This window comes from Budorcas taxicolor, chromosome 3 (genome assembly GCF_023091745.1).
Source record: "Budorcas taxicolor isolate Tak-1 chromosome 3, Takin1.1, whole genome shotgun sequence".
NCBI lineage: Eukaryota > Metazoa > Chordata > Mammalia > Artiodactyla > Bovidae > Budorcas > Budorcas taxicolor.
In genome coordinates this window covers 90,585,141-90,609,128 of record NC_068912.1, presented here as the reverse complement: position 1 = coordinate 90,609,128, position 23,988 = coordinate 90,585,141, and positions in this window count along the sequence as shown.

Here is a 23,988-nt window from a genome sequence, read left to right as displayed (position 1 = left end):
GAAGCAACAGGTAGACTTGGACATGGAACAACAGACTGGTTCCAGATCGGGAAAGGAATATGTCAAGGCTGTATATTGTTACCTTGCTTATTTAACTTATATGCAGAGTACATCATGAGAAATGCTGGGCTGATGAAGCACAAGCTGGAATCAAGACTGCCAGGAGAAATATGAATAACCTTAGATATGCAGATGACAATCACCCTTATGATAGACAGTGAAGAACTAAAGAGCCTCTTGATGAAAGTAAAAGAGAATGAAAAATTTGACTTAAAAAACAAAAAAGAAAACCTCAGAAAACTAGGATCATGGCCTCTGATCCCATCACTTCATGGCAAATAGATGGGGAAACAATGGAAACAGGGAGACTTTTTTGGGCTCCAAAATCACTGCAGATGGTGACTGCAGCCATGAAATTAAAAGACACTTGCTCCCTGGAAGAAAAGCTATGACCAACCTAGACAGCATGTTGAAAAGCAGAGACATTGATTTGCCAACAAAGGTCTGTCTAGTCAAAGCTATGGTTTTTCCAGTAGTCATGTATGGATGTGAGAGTTGGAATATAAAGAAAGCTGAGCACCAAAGAATGGATGCTTTTGACCTATGGTGTTGGAAAAGACTCTTGAGAGTCCCTTGGACTGCAAAGAGACTCAACCAGTCCCTCCTAAAGGAAATCAGTCCTAAATATTCATTGGAAGGACTGATGTTGAAGCTGAAACTCTAATAGTTTGGCCACCTGATGCAAATAACTGACTCATTTGAAAAGAGTCTGGTGCTGGGAATTATTGAAGGCTGGAGGAAAAGGGGATGACAGAGGATGAGATGGTTGGATGGCATCACTGACTCAATGGACAGAGTTTGAGTAAGCTCCGGGAGTTGGTGATGGACAGGGAAGTCTGGTGTGGTGCAGTCAATGGGCTTGCAAAGAGTTGGACATGACTGAGCGACTGAAATGAACTAAACTGAGGGAATCTGTTATGATTGGTGATAGAAGCAAGATCCGATGCTGTAAAGAGCAATATTGCATAGGAACCTGGAATGTCAGGTCCATGAATCAAAGCAAATTGGATGTGGTCAAACAAGAGATGGCAAGGGTGAACGTCAACATTCTAGGAATCAGCGAACTAAAATGGACTGGAATGGGTGAATTTAACTCAGATGACCATCATATCTACTACTGCGGGCAGGAATCCCTCAGAAGAAATGGAGTAGTCATCATGGTCAACAAAAGAGTCCAAACTGCAGTACTTGGATGCAATCTTCAAAACAACAGAATGATCTCTGTTCATCTCCAAGGCAAACCATTCAATATCACAGTAATCCAAGGCTATGCCCCAACCAGCAGTGCTGAAGAGACTGAAGTTGAACGGTTTTATGAAGACCTACAAAATCTTTTAGAACTAACACCCAAAAAAGATGTCCTTTTCATTATAGGGGAGTGGAATGCAAAAGTAGGAAGTCAAGAAACACCTGGAGAAACAGGCAAATTTGGCCTTAGAATGCGGAATGAAGCAGGGCAAAGACTAATAGAGTTTTGCCAAGAAAATGCACTGGTCATAGCAAACACCCTCTTCCAACAACAGAAGAGAAGACTCTACACATGGACGTCACCAGATGGTCAACAATGAAATCAGATTGATTATATTCTTTGCAGCCAAAGATGGAGACGCTCTATACAGTCAACAAAAACAAGACCGGAAGCTGACTGTGGCTCAGATCATGAAATCCTTATTGCTAAATTCAGACTTAAATTGAAGAAAGGCGGGAAAACCGCTAGACCATTCAGGTATGACCTAAATCAAATCCCTTCTGATTATATAGTGGAAGTGAGAAATAGATTTAAGGGTCTAGATCTGAAAGAGTGCCTGAGGAACTATGGAATGAGGTTTGTGACATTGTACAGGAGACAGGGATCAAGACCATCCCAATGGAAAAGAAATGCAAAAAAGCAAAATGGCTATCTGGGGAGGCCTTACAAATAGCTGTGAAAAGAAGAGAGGCGAAAAGCAAAGGAGAAAAGGAAAGATAAACATCTGAATGCAGAGTTCCAAAGAATAGTAAGAAGAGATAAGAAAGCCTTCAGCGATCAATGCAAAGAAATCGAGGAAAACAACAGAATGGCAAAGACTAGAGATCTCGTCAAGAAAATTACAGATACCAAGGGAACATTTCATGCAAAGATGGGCTCGATAAAGGACAGAAATGGTCTGGACCTAACAGAAGCAGACGATATTAAGAGGTGGTAAGAATACATGGAAGCACTGTACAAAAAAGATCTTCATGACCCAGATAATCATGATGATGTGATCACTAATCTAGAGCCAGACATCTTGGAATGTGAAATCAAGTGGGCCTTAGAAAGCATCACTAGGAACAAAGCTAATGGAGGTGATGGAATTCCAGTTGAGCTGTTTCAAATCCTGCAAGATGATGCTGTGAAAGTGCTGCACTCAATATGCAACAAATTTGGAAAACTCAGCAGTGGCCACAGGACTGGAAAAGGTCAGTTTTCATTCCAATCCCAAAGAAAGGCAATGCCAAAGAATGCTCAAACTACTGCACAATTGTACTCATCTCACATGCTAGTAAAGCAATGCTCAAAATTCTCCAAGCCAGGCTTCAGCAATACGTGAACTGTGAACTCCCTGATGTTCAAGCTGCTTTTAGAAAAGGCAGAGGAACCAGAGATCAAATGGCCAACATCTGCTGGATCATGGAAAAAGCAAGAGAGTTCTAGAAACACATCTATATCTGCTTTATTGACTATGCCAAAGCCTTTGACTGTGTAGATCACAATAAACTGTGTCAAACTGAGAGAGATAGGAATACCAGACCACCTGACCTGCCTCTTGAGAAATCTGTATGCAGGTCAGGAAACAGTTAGAACTGGACATGGAACAACAGGCTGGTTCCAAATAGGAAAAGGAGTACGTCAAGGCTGTATATTGTCACCTTGCTTATTTAACTTCTATGCAGAGTACATCATGAGAAATGCTGGACTGGAAGAAACAGAAGCTGGAATCAAGATTGCCGGGAGAAATATCAGTAATCTCAGAAATGCAGATGACACCACCCTGCTGGCAGAAACTGAAGAGGAGCTAAAAAGCCTCGATGAAAGTGAAAGAGGAGAGCGAAACATTGGCTTAAAGCTCAACATTCAGAAAATGAAGATCATTGCCTCTGGTACCATCACTTCATGGGAAATAGATGGGGAAACAGTGTCAGACTATTTTTGGGGACTCCAAAGTCACTGCAGATGGTGACTGCAGCCATGAAATTAAAAGACGCTTACTCCTTGGAAGAAAAGTTATGACCAATCTAGATAGTATATTCAAAAGCAGAGACATTACTTTGTCGACTAAGGTCCATCTAGTCAAGGCTGTGATTTTTCCAGTGGTCATGTATGGATGGGAGAGTTGGACTGTGAAGAAGGCTGAGCGCCAAAGAATTGATGCTTTTGAATTGTGGTGTTGGCGAAGACTCTTGAGAGTCCCTTGGACTGCAAGGAGATCCAACCAGTCCAGTCTGAAGGAGATCAGCCCTGGGATTTCTTTGGAAGGAATGATGCTAAAGCTGAAGCTCCAGTACTTTGGCCACCTCATACAAAGAGTTGACTCATTGGAAAAGACTCTGATGCTGGGAGGGATTGGGGGCAGGAGGAGAAGGGGCCGACAGAGGATGAGATGGCTGAATGGCATCACTGACTCGATGGATGTGAGTCTGAGTGAACACCGGGAGATGGTGATGTCCAGGGAGGCCTGGCATGCTGCCATTCATGGGGTCTTAAAGAGTCAGACATGACTGAGCGACTGAACTGAACTGAACTGAGGGAATCTGACTTTAAAGGATAGTGGGATTTTATTACAGAACTTCCACAGGATCAAGGAAACAGACTCTTGGAGGGCACACACACACACACACACACACACACACACACACACACACAATCTTGTGCATACCATGACCGAGGGGGAAAGGAGCAGTGACCCTACAAGAGACTGAACCAGACCTGCCTTGTGAGTGTTTGAAGATCTGCTATGGAGGAATGTGTGGTCAGTTGCCTGCCATGGGGATAGGGACATTGGAAGCAGCAATCCTGGAAGGATGTGTTGGCATAAGTCCTTTTTGGAGGCCACCAGTAGCCCTACTGCACAGCCTATAGACTCCAGGACTGGGTTGCCTCAGGCCAAACAATAGGGAGGGAGCACAGCCCCACCCATCAGACATTTGGATTCAAGATGCCCTGAGCATAGCCCTGCCCACCAGAGCAAGACCTAATTTTCCCCACAGCCAGTCCCTCCCATCAGGAAGCAAGAACTATAATCCTGCAGCCTCCAGAAAGAAACAAAATCCTGTAAATCAATTATCCTTCCATTAAAATATAAGTTTTAAAATAGACTTTACATACCAAATAAATGAGATTTATACTATAGACACAGAGTCTAGACCCATACTGAATTATGAACTTTTCTCCAATAGAAGAGGTCACAAACAGAGGAATAGATTTCCTACTTATTTCTGCATCAACAACTATCTAGACAAATTGCTCTTGGTTTCACCTAAGGGGAGAATTCCTAGCCTCCCAAGTCCATGGTTGTCATGGTCTCTCCCTCATTTTTGTGATCAAGAATTGGCTCATTTTCTTGAAAAGCCACGAAGAACTGAGTGACAAGGCGATGACATGGAAACTCAAGAAATTTAAACATTAAGATTTCTAAGAAATGTTATCTTTCTGAGGATATGATTATAAGGAATAAATTCTAAGCTTTAGGGCAAAGTAAAAGATTTTACACTTTCCTTGGCATTTCTCATGAGAGCTTTGAATAGAAGAAAGGAACAGGATAAATGCCATCTGTATGGAGAGATGTAAGCTTACGTTTAGCTTAGAAGAGAAAGTGATGGCAGAGTAAAAATCCTCTAATAAGATCTTTAGTTCCATTGAACACATAGGTGTCAGAAAAGGACAGAGTATGGGTCCACAGCAAACAGTGTTTGGACTACAGTCTGTAGGCCAGCAAGGCTAAGTCCATTTATATAGTCATATAGTATTACACACGTGGATAAAAAGTTGCCAGCCTTACCCTCCAAAGGAACTAAGAGGTACCCAAGACTAACATATGTTGTTTAGAGGTACACCTGCCTCTCTCCGATTACTAAGTTCAGACTGACCGAGAGTAACTAGAACACAAATGCCAGAACTCAAGGTTTTCAGGCAATGGAGTTGTCTGCCTTGAGTGCTTCACTAGGTTAACTAAGATGTAGCTTTCCTGGATAAGAACTTTGGTTTTGCTTACTGACACTGCCTGAACCCCACATACTGTTGTCTCACACCAGAGATCTCGGTAGCAGATTCTGACTGGTATTTTTCTCTCTCCCTGCTTTAGCCAATTTCTTCAATTCAAAACCATCTGTAAGATCCTTCTTTGATTCCAGCAAAACCATCACTGGCAGCAAGAGGCTCCTAAGCCACATGCATTTAGGTATCTAGTTAGATGTTTTTTAAGAAGACATCATGGGAAGTATTTCCCATATGCAGGGCTTCCTCATGCCAGAATCTACCCACACATCCTATACTGCCCAAGTCTGCCTGAATGCCTAGGAGTGTGCAGTGATAAAGTCTGGATATGTGTAACAAAGCCCTGAGGTAGAAAAACACTCTGATCAGCTCTGGGAAGGTAAGGAAGTTGTTGCAAACTGGGCTCTTCTGACAGCAGATACTGAGAAGTAGAGTGGCATAAATGACCAAACTAGACAGCATGTTAAAAAGCAGAGACATTGTCAACAAAGGTCCGTCTAGTCAAGGCTATGGTTTTTCCAGTGGTCATGCATGGATGTGAGAGTTGGACTATAAAGAAAGCTGAGCACTGAAGAATTGATGCTTTTGAACTGTGGTGTTAGAGAATACTCTTGAGAGCCCCTTGGACTGCAGGGAGATCCAACCAGTCCATCCTAAAGGAGATAAGTCCTGGGTGTTCATTGGAAGACTGATGTTGAAGCTGAAACTCCAATACTTTGGCCACCTGATGTGAAGAGGGGACTCATTTGAAAAGACCCTGATGCTGGGAAAGATTGAGGGCAGGAGGAGAAGGGGACGACAGAGGATGAGATGGTTGGATGGCACCACCGACTCAATGGGCATGAGTTTGGGTGGACTCTGGGAGTCGGTGATGGACAGGGAGGCCTGGTGTGCTGTGATAAGGTAGCAAAGAGTCGGACATGACTGAGTGACTGAACTGAATGTCTATTGTGGAGTAACAACTGGTGTAAGACAGAAGGAAGCTGGATTATGCATAGAATGCTGTCAGACCATCATGCTAACCTAATAGTCTCTGCCAGCCCCATGCAAAGCTTCACAGCCCTTTAGCTAAGTTCCATCTAGGGCGACAATGGTACCGTGGCACACTGTAGGTCATTGTCTGGGCTTTGTTCTGAGAGGAACATATCCTTGGCTATCACCACTTTTCACTCATCGGCCATATTTGGCCCCCCTCAGTAACCAAGAGGTTGATGTATAAATACCCCAGGTCCTTTTGCACCTCAGGTATGAGAATTCCTCAGTGTATCTTCCATCCTTTCCCAGAGTTTTCTTAGCTTTCCCATGATGGCTTGTGTAATCATGCACCAATAGTGGGTGTCTTTCTCCATCTTTCACTTTCTTCTACCAGCTTTTCCACATTTCCCAAGTAAACTACCTACCAAAATTCACATCTCTGAGGTCCACTTATAGAATAAGCATCTTATGGTTTCTTCTATCTGATGGGAAATAGGACAATCCTTCCCTCTCCCTTCAGAGGAATGTGAGAGAAAAGACTTCCTCTCCACCCTTCAAAGCAGTCCTCTGTTTGCCACTCCAGTTTTCTTTCATATACTCATAAAAATTCAAGTCTAACATCTGCCAGTCCATTATTGCCTATATACTACGAATGCCTGCCCTAATGAGTACTAACGGGTTTCTAATGACACACACACGCAGATTTAGTGTTCAGTTCTCTAGGAGGGAAACTAAGGAAGACAAGAATAGATTCTCCCAAGACAGGGCACTCTACTATACTTTTCATTGAAGAGTGCTAAATGATTACATATTAATAAATCCACACTGAGTTTTATCCTCCAGTGTGACTGGACCTTAAAATTTCAGTCGAGTTGAAGGGAAATGGTGTCTAGCTAGTGCTGAGAATTATGGAGGAGCTCACAAAAGTGTCAAAGCAACTTAGAGACAGATGTTTCAAAGTCAAAAAGCCCATTAGGAAAAGACTTTACATTTTCCATTTCTGGTATTATAGGAGAACTAACATTATAGAAAAATTGCTACAAACACCTAAAAGGTTGGGCATTTTTACTTAATACTCAGCTAAATTGGCAAGTAAGTATTGTGCTTAGTATTCAAGGGCAACTTAGGTTCAAATAAGCAAATGCTAAAACACGGTTCTGCTCTGGGAGTTTGCGGTGCAGTTGTCCAAAGTCTTGGTTCATACAAGCAGCACGGGGCAGAAAACCAAGACAGCTAGGGTCGGCACAAAGTCTGGAAGTTGAACTAAAAAAAAAAAAAAAAAAGAACAGCTCAAGCCTGAAACCATGACAAAACGTTTCTTTAAAGAGAAGGAAGTCTGCTTTCAGTAGGAAAGGTAATCGGCCTCTCAGTACTGGTTAGGAATGAGAAAAAGTCAATTGTGGGCTAAAATTAACTGTTAAAAGCAGCCACAAATAGAGAATTGCACTTTCCCAGGGTGATGTCAGGGAAGGATGACACAGGTCTTTTGGTTTAGGTCATTGCTACCATCTCTAAGCCAGCTACAATTTCTTAGAAGAGAGACCTCTGCTGGTGGTAACTATGTGCCTTCAGAAGTTGGCCAGCCACTGTTCCAGACACCTTGAAGAACTCCTTCATTGCATTGAGAAGATGCAGGAAATATGACTCATGGCCCTTGGTGGGGCAGGTGCCAGCCCCTAATGAAAGCAATGGTCTCCAAGGAGGCAGGCACTTCTTGATAAGAGCTGACTCCCGGAGAGCTATATTGGAGGCATTTGGGGATGGCGGGGTGGTGAGAACTGCTGAGACTTTACCAGATAGAGAGCTGTGTGACTGATGGAAGTGACATGTCTAGCTCCTGGTCAGGTTCACAGATGCCAGGCTGACTTCTGGGTGATTCCCTCTATCTTACCAGCTCTGGTGCATCTTCAACTTAGTCTGATTCACATCTTCCAAAGAGAAAGGCAATGCTCAGAATTCCAGCCAGTGAGTCTATCCAGGGTCTAATCTGCAGTCTGGGGCTTCCTCTTGACACCATCCAATAGTCTTCCCACTCCCACTTTACAGTGGCCTTTATACCACAGAGAGGTGACCACCTGCCCCAACACCCAGGCTAAGGTAGAGTGGTCTCTACAGGGACACATATAGCTTCTTCATGTACCTACAGATATTCTAGACCTTCTGCCCCTGGTAGTTTCCAGATTCTAGTACACTCTTGTTGCTCCAAAAGCCAACTCCATCCTGGACAGTAAACATTCTCAACACTGAACTGAAAACCCACCTGGTTGTTTATGACAAATGGCCTGCCTCTATTGATGTTTGTCTGCCTCTCTGAACCTCTAACAGCTGAGATTTCACACTATAGGCTCCAGTTCATGCCTGCTGTCTGTCCAGATCAGGTTAAGTCAGCTTTGCAAGTCAAAGTCCAAAGGTCATTACTATATCTGCATGATCTTCAGTAACTATAATAGTGTGGGATGTAGTCACATTTTTTGAAAGTGTGAATTCATTCTGAACTTTGACTCAGCCGATACCTACTGGATCTACAAAAATCTACATGTGATACGTGTAGTTACTGACTTAGTTTAAAAAAAATTTTTTTCAAGTGTGCCATCTTGTTATGCTTACTCTCTTTCCCAGGGAAGATGCTATCCTGAAGGTAATCCTTCCCGTCTACATGCTAATACTTTTTACATGTTTGTATCTGTGACAGTTGTGTAGTATTACTTTTTTGGTGTAAATGGTACACTGTAGAAATTTTACAGTTTGCTTTTTCTCCAAGTTCTGTTTTATATTTAATACTCTTGGGCTGGAGTGATCTTATTCTTCATGACTTATGCTGTATCTGTAGCCCTTTAAGCTCCAATAAAGTTTCTTTCCCCCCTAATAAAAAGTAGTTTGCCTTTATTCTTGTCCCTTAGGTCCCCAAATAAAAGCAAATGCAGATGTGGTCTGGAGCATACCTTAAACAGACTGCAAACTATTTCCACAGATTAAGCTCTAAAAATGCTGAGAAAATGACACTGTAACTAACAGGCAGCATGACAAACAAGCAAAAAAAGCATACAAGACAGAATCATGCATAGAATAGCATTACTGAAATAAGGAACAAACTCCCAGAACAAACTTCAAGTGTACTAAAAGGAGAGATACTATCAAGAGTCAGTCACATTTAATAACCAAGGAACTTCCCTAAAGTTGTACTAAGATGTCAATTTCCAATTATACTGGTGTACAATGCCTTAAAGGGTTGATTTTCAGTGGAGTAGGTATATCACTAAGTCTTAAGAAATACACAGAGGGGTGTGTTATCAAAATAACTGGAGGACGTTATAGACATAGTCTAGAGCCAGCCATGTCTTGAGGGCACATGACAGAGTCCTGTAGAATAAGAACTGCCTTGCATTCCGCATACCTAAGTTGTCTCAGACCTTGAAGGGAAGAAAACCAGTTAACCAAGTCTAAAATCTCACTCCATCTGGCATATAGAGTTTTGGGCATGGTCTTAATGCTTGCAGAATTTTCCGGGAACACAATCACTGTCAGTTGAAGGTTGCACATTGTTATGTGGAAAATTTTACTCAGAATTAAGTTACTATTTCTGAAAGTCACTTCATTTATAGCTACCACACTGACTTCACCTATAGTGTATTTTTAGGAAGTGAACTTTGAGGCACTTATGAGTGATACAATTTCACACCCACAAGGTTAGCATAAAAGTCAAACAGAACCAAGTGGTGGTGAGGATGTGAGATGTGGGGAGTGTTTTTTTTTTTTTTTTTTTTTTTTTTACACACACAAGTCCTAGTACTTGTGGAAGTATAAATTGATCAAAAGAGCTATAAGAATAATCAAAGAGTTTCTGCTAAAGGCAAGGCATGTGAGACCACAAATAGTCTGACTGGGGCAAATGAACCCAGGAGGGTTCTGGGAACATAGAGGGTTCCTTTACAGGTTTAGTGCTTTTTAATCTAAAGACGGTTCTTTGAGATAAGCCACTCCCACCTCACCCCCAACCCGGGCTCTCAAGTTGTGCATGGCAAAATGTTCTCAGATCCAAGTGTCCTGAGCAGACTCAGACTAAAATAATCTTCAAAGTTTATCACGAGCTAGTGAAGACAACTCAAGTTCTACCTTTATTGACTACTAGTTGACAATTTTTGTCAGTCTCTCCCAAAGCTTTTTTTTTTTTTTAAAGGAGAAAATCAGGGGTTTCCATCTCAGTTTGCTTTAGCAATTGTTAATTCAGAGACAGTTAATCTACACAGAGAAAGGAATTCACTGTAGAGATAATATTCATATAGATTAGCTCTAGTGGCTGGATGGCATCACTGACTCGATGGACGTGAGTCTGAGTGAACTCTGGGAGTTGGTGATGGACAGGGAGGTCTGGCGTGTGCAATTCATGGGGTCGCAAAGAGTCAGACACGACTGAGAGACTGAGCTGAACTGAGTTAAGCTAAACACAAACACTTGAATGAGTTTATCACTGTCGTAAGTTGGAATTCATGGACCCAATGGGATCAACGATACACTACTCTATAGAGGAGCTAGCTTTGCTTTTCATTGGAAATGGTCTAGGACAGTATAGCTTCATGAAGCAGGAACCTTTCTTCCAAAGTTATAGCATTAGCTTGTTCTAGTTCCCACCTGCCTCTGGACAACCCCAGTTGCAATATACTACCCAAGGAAGTCTGGAAGGACCCTAGAGGATTAGTATATGCTAGCAAAGACTAAAGCAAAGATCTAGGATAAAAGAGCTTAGAATATAAACATATCTGCTTAATGTGTGAAGACTGAGCTTTCACTGGGTGATAGTTTATATTCTAACACTGTACTCAGTTCAGTCACCCTTAGAGGGTAGCATTCCCTCCTATCGATGGGGGAACTGAAGAATTCATGTGACTTTGCCAAAGCCACATTACTACTAATTGTCAGAGCCATATTTCAGGTCTTTTGATTTGAAAATAATGGAAATCATTCTAATGGGAAGTTTTTTTTTTTTTTTTTTAAAGTATGTTCCTTTTAATTTGGAATGGATTTTAAACATGCCTTTAAAAGAAAAGCAATACTCTTACTGTCATCCTCGGACATTCCTCACTGAGACCCACTACTCAAGTTTCCTTTGTTGCCTGCTATTTTTACTCAAGGAAACATGGTTTGCACATAAGCCATCTTAGTTTTCTCCTAGGAGTCATACCTTGTGCTCACACTTGAATGGGTTGTATACCCCGACTGTCTTCCCTACTTTTCCTGACCATTTAAGCTCTTTGTAGGTCTAAGTTCTCCCCTGGCAATATTCAAAGATCTGAGCTCTGTACCTAGTACTGTACAGTATTGCTGATATACAAATAGATACTGAAATCATTAGTGGATAACTCGGCTTTATAGGTGTTTCGAACAGCATTGTCATAAAAATGCTTGGTGAATTTGTGTTTATGGTGTTATAGTCATGTTTGAAGAAATTGGTTAGGGTTTTCAGCAGGCTGGGAATATTTAATAGTTTTCCCATTTAAACTATTATGATTCCTGTTATCCTAGTGTTTCTATTATTGTTTGATAAGAGATGAAGACATGCACTGTTTCTCAGGCACAATACCAGAACACAGATGTCATATGCTTGTACCCGTTTGTTGGAGCTCCAGGAGATGACACTACAAACACAGACCAATACACATGCACTGAAGTGGCCACAAAACCCCTGGTGGCATTATCATTAAGATGGCTCATTTGAAGTGTACTTTCATTCAAAGCTACCAAAAGCCAAACTTATTCCAAGATACTGCCTTCTTGGACAACATAACCAACACAACAGTTAAGTTCCAAGCTCGACAGTAAGCATTTTTTTCACCTGCATTTAAGTTTTGAACTCAGCTGGGCTGTTAATTATTGAGATCTAGAGATATACTGGGCACCGGAATGCTGCTAGTGCCATATTAGTACAATGATTGTGACAACTAAAATAGTCCCCATAGTTTTCAAAATGCCCTGAATAGAATATGTTGTTGTCCCTCTTGGAAGTCTCTGCATTATGCCACCCATCACTGTTGAGATCTTAATTCCACAGTCCCTGCTTTAAGACAGGAAAAATATGCCAAAGTCGCAGGTGACACAGCACATCAAACGCATTGTTGATATCATGTCGTCTCAATATTTAATATATGCAAATATTAAATTTCAACAATGCAAAACCCCCATCACAGTGCACACCCCTATACCCTCCATCACCTCAGCAGTTCCTAGGCCAAACGCATTGATGTTGCAAGTTTTCCCTATATTAAAGAGCATATTCCAATATCAAATGGTAAATTTCAACAATGCAAAACAATGTTTGCACACCCCTCCATCACTTTTGCACAAACACGATAGGTTTGAAGTTATGTTTTTTAAGTCCAAGCAACATGAAGAGGCCATTTTCTTACTATATTCAACCCACTCTATTCTGTGCAGCCCAAGCTATCTGCTTCTTTCTAGGCTAGTGGAACCGTATTAGGTAATATTAGCAAGATACAGATTATCCAATAACTCATATGAACTCAAGTTCCCCTGAGTGATTTGTTTCTTAACTAGGCTTATAGACTCCTTTCCTAGAGCTCCAAGTTTTTTATGTAAACTGAGAGATGTATACGCTTTTTGCTCTAAGCATATTTTCTAGTTTGTTTCCTTCCTTTGTATTCCTAAGGCTCCATATTTCCAAAAAGTACTTCCTTTGTTATGATTGGACAATTTTTCCAAGACTTTTCATAGTCATTTGGAAACCTGAATATTTGCATGTCTCTCACTAAGTTTAAGATCAGATCATTGATCAAAACCAAATTAAACTTTTAAAAAGGTGAAAGGCATCTGTTTTACATTATCTTTTATGACTTGCAATATTTGACTGGTATTTCGATTGTGGTATAAATATTTGAAGAGAAACGTCCACAGTCTTCTGCTTCCCAGAACTGTAAGAACACCAGCTGGGATCATTGCCAGTCCTGGGGTACAGTTTGTACATGAACTGATTAGTCTTTGTTCAGTTTTACGTGAACTGCACGTTAGATGATGTCTCATCTTATAAGGGCCTTATTAGGGGCCTTTCATTTCTGTAGAGTTTCAAGAATTCAGTATCCTGGAATTATCTTCTGAGCAAGTAGAGAACAGGTAATACAATATTTTCCATCCTCTTCCATCATGGGCCAAAACGTAAGGTGCAAATGGAGTAAAACCTCTAAGGTTCTGTTGCATTTCATGTAACTTTCTCCTGGCCCCCTGAATTTGAACCATAACCAAAATGAAAACCACACACAGCTCTTGTCATTCAAGTATATCCAGTTTTTAAACCCTCAATGGACTGCTGGTTTTTCCTAGCATCACCTATCATGCATCTTTACAAATGACCTCTTCCTAGTTTTGACTTGTTAATATTTGTCCAAAACTCACTTGCAGCCTCTAAGGGGCCTTCTCAAACAAAACTAAGACTCTTTAGTTAAAACTAATATTCACTTTTTGGTAAACCTTAAGTCATCATACCCTCTGTGAATGTAAGTGATAGGCTTGACTTTTTCCTGACTAACCACCTTAAATTACCTCTTCTCATGGAGACTTTTGCTTCAGAGTAAATGCAAATTCCTAAGACATTTCAGCCCATCTTTCCAAGTAAGAATGGAATAAGCAGTACTAGTCAACATACTTTGCTGGATATAACCTTATGAATGTAACAAGTCAGAAAATTTTTTACTTTCATTTGAAGGGCTTTCAGTGATCTAAAGTTTCCTGGGAAATTCCACCATAGTGGAGAGGAGCAGCAGGAATCAAGCATTTCTATACTCAATTATCTAGTACTCCCCAGATCAGTTCTTATGACCCTGAAGGCGTGTCACGATGTTTCCACTAGAGCAGTCTACAGATGCGCAGGCAGCTAGTTGCGTCTTCTGCAACCCACCGTGGCATCACCTGCTGCCCTCAGCCAGAGGCACAAGTGCAGGCTCAGATAGCAGACTGCTGTGGGACACAGCTCCTCAAAAGCAGGAACCCTTGAGATTCTCTGGGGCTCCATTGTCTTAGCTAGGGTTTCTCAGAACTGAGCTATGGTCAGACTCTACTTAATTCTGCATTTCCTTCTATCACACAAATCAGAAATACAGAGTATGAAAGGCTTTCTCTGCTTATTCCTATTACCTCTGTTTCACTTCATTTCCCTTAATAAGTCTGCAATTCTATCCTGGTTTCTGAGGATCTGAACTAATAAGGGAGGTGCTGGGGATGATATGAGAAAACAAGCAATAGCATGGTTTAGGGGTCTTACTGCTCTGCCGAAAAGGAGACTCCACCCGGGGTTAACTGTAAGCACTGTTTTTGTTGTATCCCACAAGTTATTTTAATTCAAAAATAAAAAATTCAATAACCCTTTTGACCTCCGTTTAGCAGTTTTGAAACTCCAGGTATTGACATCTAGATTTCTGTTGATTTAATTCCATTGTGTTGAGAACACTTATTGACATTTCTTTTAAATTGAGGTTGATTTAACAACCTCGAATGTTTTAAGTTGTTTGAATGTTGAATTTTTTAAAAAAAATATAAACTTTATTTTAATTGGAGGTTAATTTACAATATTGTATTGGTGTTGCCATACATCATGAATCCGCCACAGGTATACACGTGTTCCTCATCCTGAGCCCCCCTCCCTCTTCCCTCCCCGTACCATCCCTCTGGGTCATCCCAGTGCACCAGCCCCAAGCATCCAGTATCATGCATCGAACCTGGACTGGTGATTCGTTTCATTGAATGTGGTCTTGATGAACACTGTGCATGACCTCTAAGAATGTGTATTCTGTTGTTGGATTAAATTTTCTATAAAAGTCAATTGGGAAAACAAAACAAAACAAAAAGTCAATTGGATTCAGTTAACTGATAATTTGCTTCAGTTCAACTATGTCCTTACTAATTTTCTGCCTGGTGGATCTATTATCCATAGAGGGATGTTAAAAGCTCCAAGGACAGAGAAATCCATTTTTCTTTGTAGTTCTAGTGGCTTTTGCTGCTTCTACTTTGAATCTGTTAGGCATATACACATTAAGGATTGTTATCTCTTTTCAGAAAATTGACCCCTTTGTTATATGATGCCTCTCCCCACTTTTTTCTTATTCTACAGTTAGGTTTCATTGAAACAATAGTTTTTTTATTAGTATTAACATGGATATTTCTCAACCCCTTTATTTTTGTTCAAAGTATTCAAATTGAGTTTCTTATAGACAACATATGGTTGTCTCTTGACCCACATTGATAGTCTCTTAATGGGTGTATTTAGACACCTAACATTTGATAAGCTGGATTCATTTTTGTTACCATCTTTTATTAGTTGCCTATATTGTTTCTCATTTTCTGTGTTCCACTCTGCCTTCTCTGTTTTAAGTTGCGTATTCTGCATTGCTGTTTTCCCTTAGTGTATTGTAATTCTGATTTTAGCGATCACTCTTGAGATTGCAGTCTACACTTACAATAGATACTTCTGTTTTAACGAGCATCATACAACTTCATGGGTAGTACAATCACCTCATGTATGTGCTCACTCAAGTTCTGTCCGACTCTTTGTGACCGCATGGACTATAGCCCAGAGAAGGCTGTCCATGGGATTTTCCAGGCAAGAACACAGAAACAGGCTGCCATTTGCTTCTTCAGGGGATCTTCTTGATCCAGTGATCAAAACAGTGTCTGCCTTGGCAGGCAGGTTCTTTTTATGACTGTCATCTAGGAAGCCCTTATAGTGGTGTATTTCCAATTCTTCCCTCATCTTATACTCGTCATTCATTTCACTTGTTTGGTCACTAAGTTGTGTCAGACTCCTTGTGACCGTCAGACTTCTCTGTCCTCCACTGTCTCCTGGAGTTTGCTCAGACTCATGTTCATTGAGTTGGTGATGCTATCTATCCATCTCACCCACTGCGCCCTGTTTCTTGCCTTCAGTCTTTCCCAGCATCAGGGGCTTTGTCTAATGAGTCAACTCTTTGCAACAGGTCGCCAAAGTATTGGAGCTTCAGCTCAGCATCAGTCCTTCCAATGAATATTCAGGGCTGATTTCCTTTAGGACTGATTGATTTGATCACCTTGCTACCCAGCGGATTCTCAAGAGTCATCTCCAGCATCACAGTTTGAAGGCATCAAAATTCTTTGGCATTCAGCATTTATGGTTGAAATCTCACATCCATGACTACTAGGAAAAAACATAGCTTTGATTACATGGGTCTTCAATGGCAAAATGTTTTTTAATACACTGTCTAGCTTTCCTTCCAAGGAGCAAACATCCTTTGATGTTATGGCTGCAAGTCACAGTCTGCAGGAATTTTGGAGCCCAAGAAAATAAAATTGGTCACTGTTTCCACCGCCCTCCCCGCCATTTGTCATAAAGTGATGGGACCAGATGCCATGATCTTAGTTATTTGAATGTTGACTGTCAAGCCAGCTTTTTTTTTATTTCACTTACTCAAATTATAGTTGCCAAATACAGTGTTATTTGGTACACTGTTGAATTAATATTTTGCCTTACACTCTCTAATGCACTTTTCTTATAGCTGAATTTGACTGATTTTGACTCCTTTCTGAAGAATTTAACTTCTTTCAAGTTGGTCTAGTGGCACATCATTCGTTCTTCTCCACTTTTGAAAAATAGTTTCACTGGATATAGAATTCTACATTGTTTCCTTTCAGTATGCTAAGTGTTTCACTCCACTCTTTGTCTGCATGGTTTCTGAGGAGTCTAGAGTAATATTTATCCTTGTTCCTCTATAGACAAAGTGGTTTTCCTTCTTGAAGATTTTCAGTTTGATTATATGCCTAGGTGTTGATATTTTTCTGTTTATCCTACTCAATGTTCTGAGTTCCCTGGATCTGTGATTTGGTGTCTAGCATTAATTTTGGAAAATTCCCATTGTTCCTTCAAGTATCTTCTGTTCCCTTTCTTTGCTATTCCTATTGTGTATGTTACAACATCTGTAATTGTCCTAAAGTTAAGTGATACTGCTGTCATTTTTGTCCCCACCCCCTTCATGTTTCAGTTTTGAAGCTTCTATTGACATTAAGTTCACCAATTCTTCATTCATGTCTACTCTATTGATGAACCCAAAGGCTTTATTTCTGTTAATTGATTTATTTCTAGCATTTCCTTTTTATTCTTACTTTTCATTTCTGCTTACATTACTCACTTTTTCTTTGTATGCTGACCACTTAGAGCCTTTAGTGCGTCCGTTTTAAATTGCCCGTCTGTTAATTTCTTTAATCATATTTGAATCTAGTTCTGATATTTGTTCTTTTCAGGCTGCTTTATCTTCTTCGGCCTTGCCTAACTTTTTGCTGAAAGCAAAGTGTTGTGAACTGGATAAAATAAAACTGAGTAAATAGGCCTTTAGTGCGAGGTTGCATATCTGGCCAGGGGTTGCACTATATTTATTATTTGCTGTAATTGCGTGTCAGGCTAAACTTTTCCTATGGTGTCTGTTTCTTGTTGTCTTTGGGATTCCCAGGGACTTATTAAAGAAGGTCTGGGACACGTAGTTTGTAGTTCTGTGTGTATGCAAAGTCACTTCAGTTGTGTCCAACTGTGGATGACCCTATAAACTGTAGCCTGCCAGGTTCCTCTCCCAGTGACTTCTCTAGGCACGAATACTGGAGTGGATTGCCATGCCCTCCTCCCCTCCAGGAGATCTTCCAGACCTAGGGATCGAATCCATCTCTCTTGTCTCCTGCACCGGCAGGCAGATTTTTGTTTTTTTTTTTTTGTTTTTTTAAACCACTAGAACCACCTGGGAAGCCCCAGTTTTCAGTTATATTCCCCTGCTATTGCATTGAAGATATAATGTTGTGGGGTTAAGTTGTGAGTGACCAGGAAGCATTCTAGAGTTCTGTGTTCCTATGATTAGGTTTCAAGTCTATTAGGGATCCTGTGACTTCAGGCTGTGCTCTTCACATATGTTCCCTTCTTCCTTATGTGAAGCAGGAACGCTAGAGAGGGTTTGGTTATTTCCTTTCCCTCTAACACAGTTAGGGTTTGGTAGTTTCTCTTCATGGAGAAGACAATGGCACCCCACTCCAGTACGCTTGCCTGGAATAGCCTATGGATGGAGGAGTCTGATTGGCTGCAGTCTATGGGGTCGCTAAGAGTTGGGTATGACTGAGCGAGTTCACTTTCACTTTTCACTTTCATGCCTTGGAGAATGAAATGGCAACCCACTACAGTACTCTTGCCTGGAGAATCCCAGGGACAGGGGAGCCTGGTGGGCTGCTGTCTATGGGGTCGCACAGAGTCGGACACGACTGCAGTGACTTAGCAGCAGCAGTCTCTCTTCATGTTGATGTATGGCAAAATCAATACAATATTGTAAAGTAATTAGCCTCCAATTAAAATAAATTTATATAAAAAACAGGCTTTGTTAAAAGAACACACTGATACTCCAAGATGGTTACTATTCATTCCCACGCCCACTGCTGAAAGAATATAGGACATTTTTATCTTCACTGGGAGAGCCTGCTATGGTTCTGGAGGTGAAACTCACAGAAGTGTGGGTTTTGGGGGCCCCTCCAAAATTGGGCCCCCTTTAATTCACACTTGTCCACACCAGCAATCATGATAAAGTTTCCTACTTGAGTACTGGGTCCTGAGTCACAGGGTCTCTGCTTAGGTAAATTCTGTGTCTGCCTTCTGTTTTGAGAAGTAGTTTGCCCTATGACCTTAGTTTTTCTATTAGACTTGTGATTAGTTGCCAGTTTTTATTTTGCTAGGTTTTCCCAGTTGCATGGAGTGACCACTTCCAAGTTCCTTACATGATAGGTGTCACTTCCTAACCTTTTAAAAGGCATCCCCACCCAGAAGAGGGTGCATTTCATCCACAAGAGTCATGATCTGTTATAGGAAGGTTTAAAATCCTTCCACCAAGATGGGCTATGTTACAGAGCTTCCATTACAAGAACAGCCTGTTTTGCCCTTGGAACCAGATGGACTAAGAGTTCAATGATGAGCTTCTGCCTTTGGAGAGCCACTTTCCTCCTTAGGGTAGGATACCACTCTTGGTTAGATAGTATTTTTCTCCATATGAAGAGAAAAAAAAAAAAAAAAATCAAGCCCGTAGCACTGGCTATAGCTGTGGGTTCCAAGAGAACAAGACAATTGTATGGCATTTGACAGCAAGTTGCCAAATACATTCCCTATGTATGGTTCTTGGCAGTATCTTGATTTAGCACAAGTTGTGTTTATCTGTTTATCTGAAATTCTCCAAAGCATGGAAATATAAGACAGCAGCTGGTCCAATGGGAGGAGGAAGAGTAGAAAGCAGGTGCTTATTTGGCTTGGACCTTAAGTTTAGACATATTTGAATGGTCTTTCTGTATTTGTGTCAGCTGTTCTTTTTCTTAGCATATTTCAATTTCAGAAGACCCCAAATCATGCAAGAATGCTTGGTATGTCCTGTGTTACAGTCTTTCATTGCTACAGTTGAAGAAACTGCTAACTTTAGGATAGATTTTTATCCTCAAACTTTAATGGGCCTACCACTCACCTATTAGCTGAACGGTAAGGGTGGGTTTGTTTTCCCAAAATCAGCTCAACAGGTAAGCTTAGACAGATATGCAGGAGCAAAGGTAGCCAGCTAACTGTTTATGGTTCTGCAATATGGAGACTGGTGCTCATTTTGAAGCAGTTACTAGGTTCCTTATCTTCAGAGATGCAACACAAGTAGTTATCACACTATCACAGACCTGTTTTATATTCGTTCCATACATATCTTCAGGCATTAGCATCATGACTGTTACCATTCTAGTGGTTACGGTTAGGTATTAGTATCTTTCTCTACTACACTCCATTTATGCTAGAAGTTTAAAGTAGCTGAACAGAAATGCCAGTTTTAAGCATCTATTTATGTTGAGTAGCAAACAGGCATGGAGCATGATGATAGATGGTATATGTAAACAGTTTGAGATTAACCAACCAGTCACACAGTACTTTAGAGCTGCACTGAGATCCAGCTTTAAAGCCCACACTTATCACACCCCCAGTTTTCAGTGACCACAGGTGGGATGAAGAGGTGGCCACACTGGAAACAGGTGTGATGCTAGGGAGACATGGTAGAAAGCTTTAAGCAGAGGCAACAGCTTGACCTGAGAAACAGGACTGAGGTTATGGCATACTCAGGTCCATAAGGTTAGTTTCTAAAATGGATTCAACTACAAAACAATGAAAAAAATAAAGTGGACCCAAAAGTTGTTTAAGAACAGAGATGAAAGCATTTTACTACCAGAAAGAGACAACCTTTAGCATTGAGCTTTTAGAATTATTTCTGATACTGTTTTTTAGATGATATTACCTTTTGCTGTTGGAGTGAATGTCAGTTGCGCCCTCCCAATTCTTCCTCCAGCCTCTTACCAGCCATATTCAGCCTTTCTTCATGCATGGTATATACCCTGTTAAAATTCTACCCAGTCACCAAAACCCAACAGTTCACTGCTTCCCTAAATTGCTTTAACCTGAGCTCTTCTCAAATCCTGTCATACAAAAGTTAGCGTTTCCATCAAGCTCAGTCATACAGCCATTTCTCCCTCACATGTTCAGGTCAAGTGTTATACTAGGCACTGCTTATCTGAAGTATGTACCCATTCTAGATGACTAGAAATGTTTCCAGGCAGCTTTCTAGAGTCTAATCAAGTAGCAATTATTTGGGAGCTTTGAATGTTTAGCTGTTATGACTATTGTAAGAAATTTGCCCATCCACTATTTGAAATCCTTCTAGGTCTCCCCCCGCTTCCAGCAGCTGAAGTTTACTTGCTTGACTATAGCCCAGATGTCCCTTATTTGCCAAATAACCACCTCCATACAGTCTGTTCACCTTAAAACCTTCATATGGGTGATAAGAAAAATGACTCACATTTCCACGGAGGTCTATAAACTTGTTATAAGTCTTACAACACCTCATGTCATGAGAATCAATTCAGTCCTTCTCAAATGGTTTTACCAGCTGGTCAGCCTAATTCTACTTGGCTGAAATAAATCACAGGGTTGGAAGAGCTCTTGGCCATGGAAACTTGAGTCTGCAAAGTGGGGGGGCAGAGTCAAAGAGGTAAAATCAACTTCTAAGGGTTTGACACTAGATAAAGACTATTGGAAAGCTTTATCCCCTAAAGTTATGCTAATTTTTTTCTTGAGATCCTGCATTTGTCTTGAGACTTTGCAAGATCTCAACTAGCATTTCTCAAATAGATTAGAGAAATGTTCTCCAGATTACAGACTGGCTGATTGACTCAAATTGTTTCAATTAGGCTTATGCAACTACCTGGAGTCACAGCTGAAGAGGATTCACTTAACAGCCCTCCCACTCAGGGAGGGTTGAGCAAGCTGCAGCCCCTTACACATTGCAAAGGAAGCCCCTTTAACAACTTCAGCTGAGTTACTGGCTGCTAGAAAGAGGTACAGAGTAGTTGGTTTAACACAATGAGGTGCAGGCAAACTTTTAGGATCTAATACATAGGGTAAAGGAGTGACCTAATGATATGCAAGTTAAAAAGTTCACTCTTAAAGCCTGAGAAGTTGACAGAAGCAGCCCTGGATGTGCCTTCACTGCTGCTGCTGCTAAGTCATGTCAGTCGTGTCGGACTCAGATCCCATAGATGGCAGCCCACCAGGCTCCCCTGTCCCTGGGATTCTCCAGGCAAGAACACTGGAGTGGGTTGCCATTTCCTTCTCCCATGCATGAAAGTGAAAAGTGAAAGTGAAGTCACTCAGTCGCATCCAACTCTTCACGACCCCATGGACTATAGCCTACCAGGCTTCTCCATGCATGTCCATGGGATTTTCCAGGCAAGAGTACTGGAGTGGGGTGCCATTGCCTTCTTTGTTTGTGCATCTAGCAAGTTAATATGCCCCACCCCAAACGTTTGTTTCCATGTTTGATTTGCTGTTCAGTAGCCTCCACTTCGGAGAAGGCAATGGCACCCCACTCTAGTACTCTTGCCTGGAAAATCCCATGGACAGAGGAGCCTGTTAGGCTGCAGTCCATGGGGTTGTGAAGAGTCGGACACGACTGAGTGACCTTACTTTCACTCTTCACTTTCATGTATTGTAGAAGGAAATGGCAACCCACTCCAGTGTTCTTGCCTGGAGAATCCCAGGGACGGGGGAACCTGATGGGCTGCCGTCTATGGGGTTGCACAGAGTTGGACACGACTGAAGAGACGTAGCAGCAGCAGCCTCCACTTAGGAGGAGGCAATGGGGAGCCTGGTGGGCTGCTGTCTATGGGGTCGCACAGAGTCAGACACGACTGAAGCGACGTAGCAGCAGCAGCCGCCTCCACTTAAACATTAAGGCTAGCATTCAACCTAGAATATGCAAAGTAAACCCACATTCAGCCACTTTACTCCTATACATGGCATCTGGAATGCTATTTCACATCCAACTCTCTATATCTTCATTGGTAAAGTCCAGTGAAATTAAGAGGTTAGTGGGCTGCTTATTCAGAGATGCTCAATTCTTTTTCTCTCTGTAGAGGTATAGTTTACCCTACCTTCTCTCTATTCAGCTGATACTTAGCTATCAGCAACTGTTGAATACTGGGTTCTGGTAGCTTGTTAGCATCAGTCCCACCATTTCATCTGGCCAGGACCTCAGCAGAAGAGTTGAGCCTCCAAAAGCATTATGTGTGCTAAGTCACCTTAGTTGTGTCCAGTTCTGTGCAACCCTATGGATTGCACCCTGCCAGGCTTGTCTGTCCATGGGATTCTCCATGGAGTAGAGAATGCTGGAGTGGGTTGCCATGCCCTCCCCTCCAGGAATCTTACTGCTCCAGCAATCAAACCCACATCTCCTATGTCTTCTCCTTTGGCAGACAAGTTCTTTACCACTAGTGCCGCCTGCCTAGTCACAATCCAAATTGAGCTCTTGCTTGTTCTCTGTCTAGAAGTACTAACCCTGGGGAACAGAATGTCCCCAAACAATGTGCTTGGCTCAAAACCCACGCTGGGGTCTTGCATCTGAGAAAACACAGTCCAGAACAGAGCTCTATGAAGGTGTATACAGCTGGAAAACAACCTTCTAGCCCAATCTCAGAAGTGTCTTCTAAGCTGAGGGGCAGGCACAGCTAACCAGATTGCCTGTGAGGTTTTTTTTAGGAGAGACTTTTTAAGGGATCTGACCTCATTAGGTCCCTATCACTGTGGAAACAGCAGCAGTTTCCATGAAAATTCATTCAGAGAGTATCTCCCCAGAAGCCTATTTCTCCTGCTAAAAGGCATAGGGCATAGTGAGCACTGAAGGTGGGCTGCCTTTTTAGGGGACTGGAAAAGAGGTTCCACAGGCAGCTTCCACCATAACTCAAAGCGGGTTAGGCAAAGTCTGAACAGAGGAGAAAGGAGTCATTTCAGAGCACTGTGGCCTCCCCACGTTTAGAGAACCGTGTTATTCAGAATCAAGGCAGGAAAGATGAGGTGAAGAGCCAGCTCTCCCGAAGAGGTGAAAATGCTTCGTAAGAAAAGCTAAAGTGAAAAGCCTTTTCAGTAGAGCATTCTGGTAGGTCCTGTAGGGAGGACTGAGAAAGTTCTTGAAGAAAGAACAAGAAAGCAGAGGCCATTGCCTCACCACCCTCCATCCAGTTCCCAGCTCACCCAACCGCCATCTGACTGCAAAACCGATAACCTACAAAGAACAATGAGAGACCCACCTCCCCCGCGAGCAGCCTCCCCTCCAAGTGCAGCTGGCGCTTAGCTTCTGCTTTTAAAGGCCTGC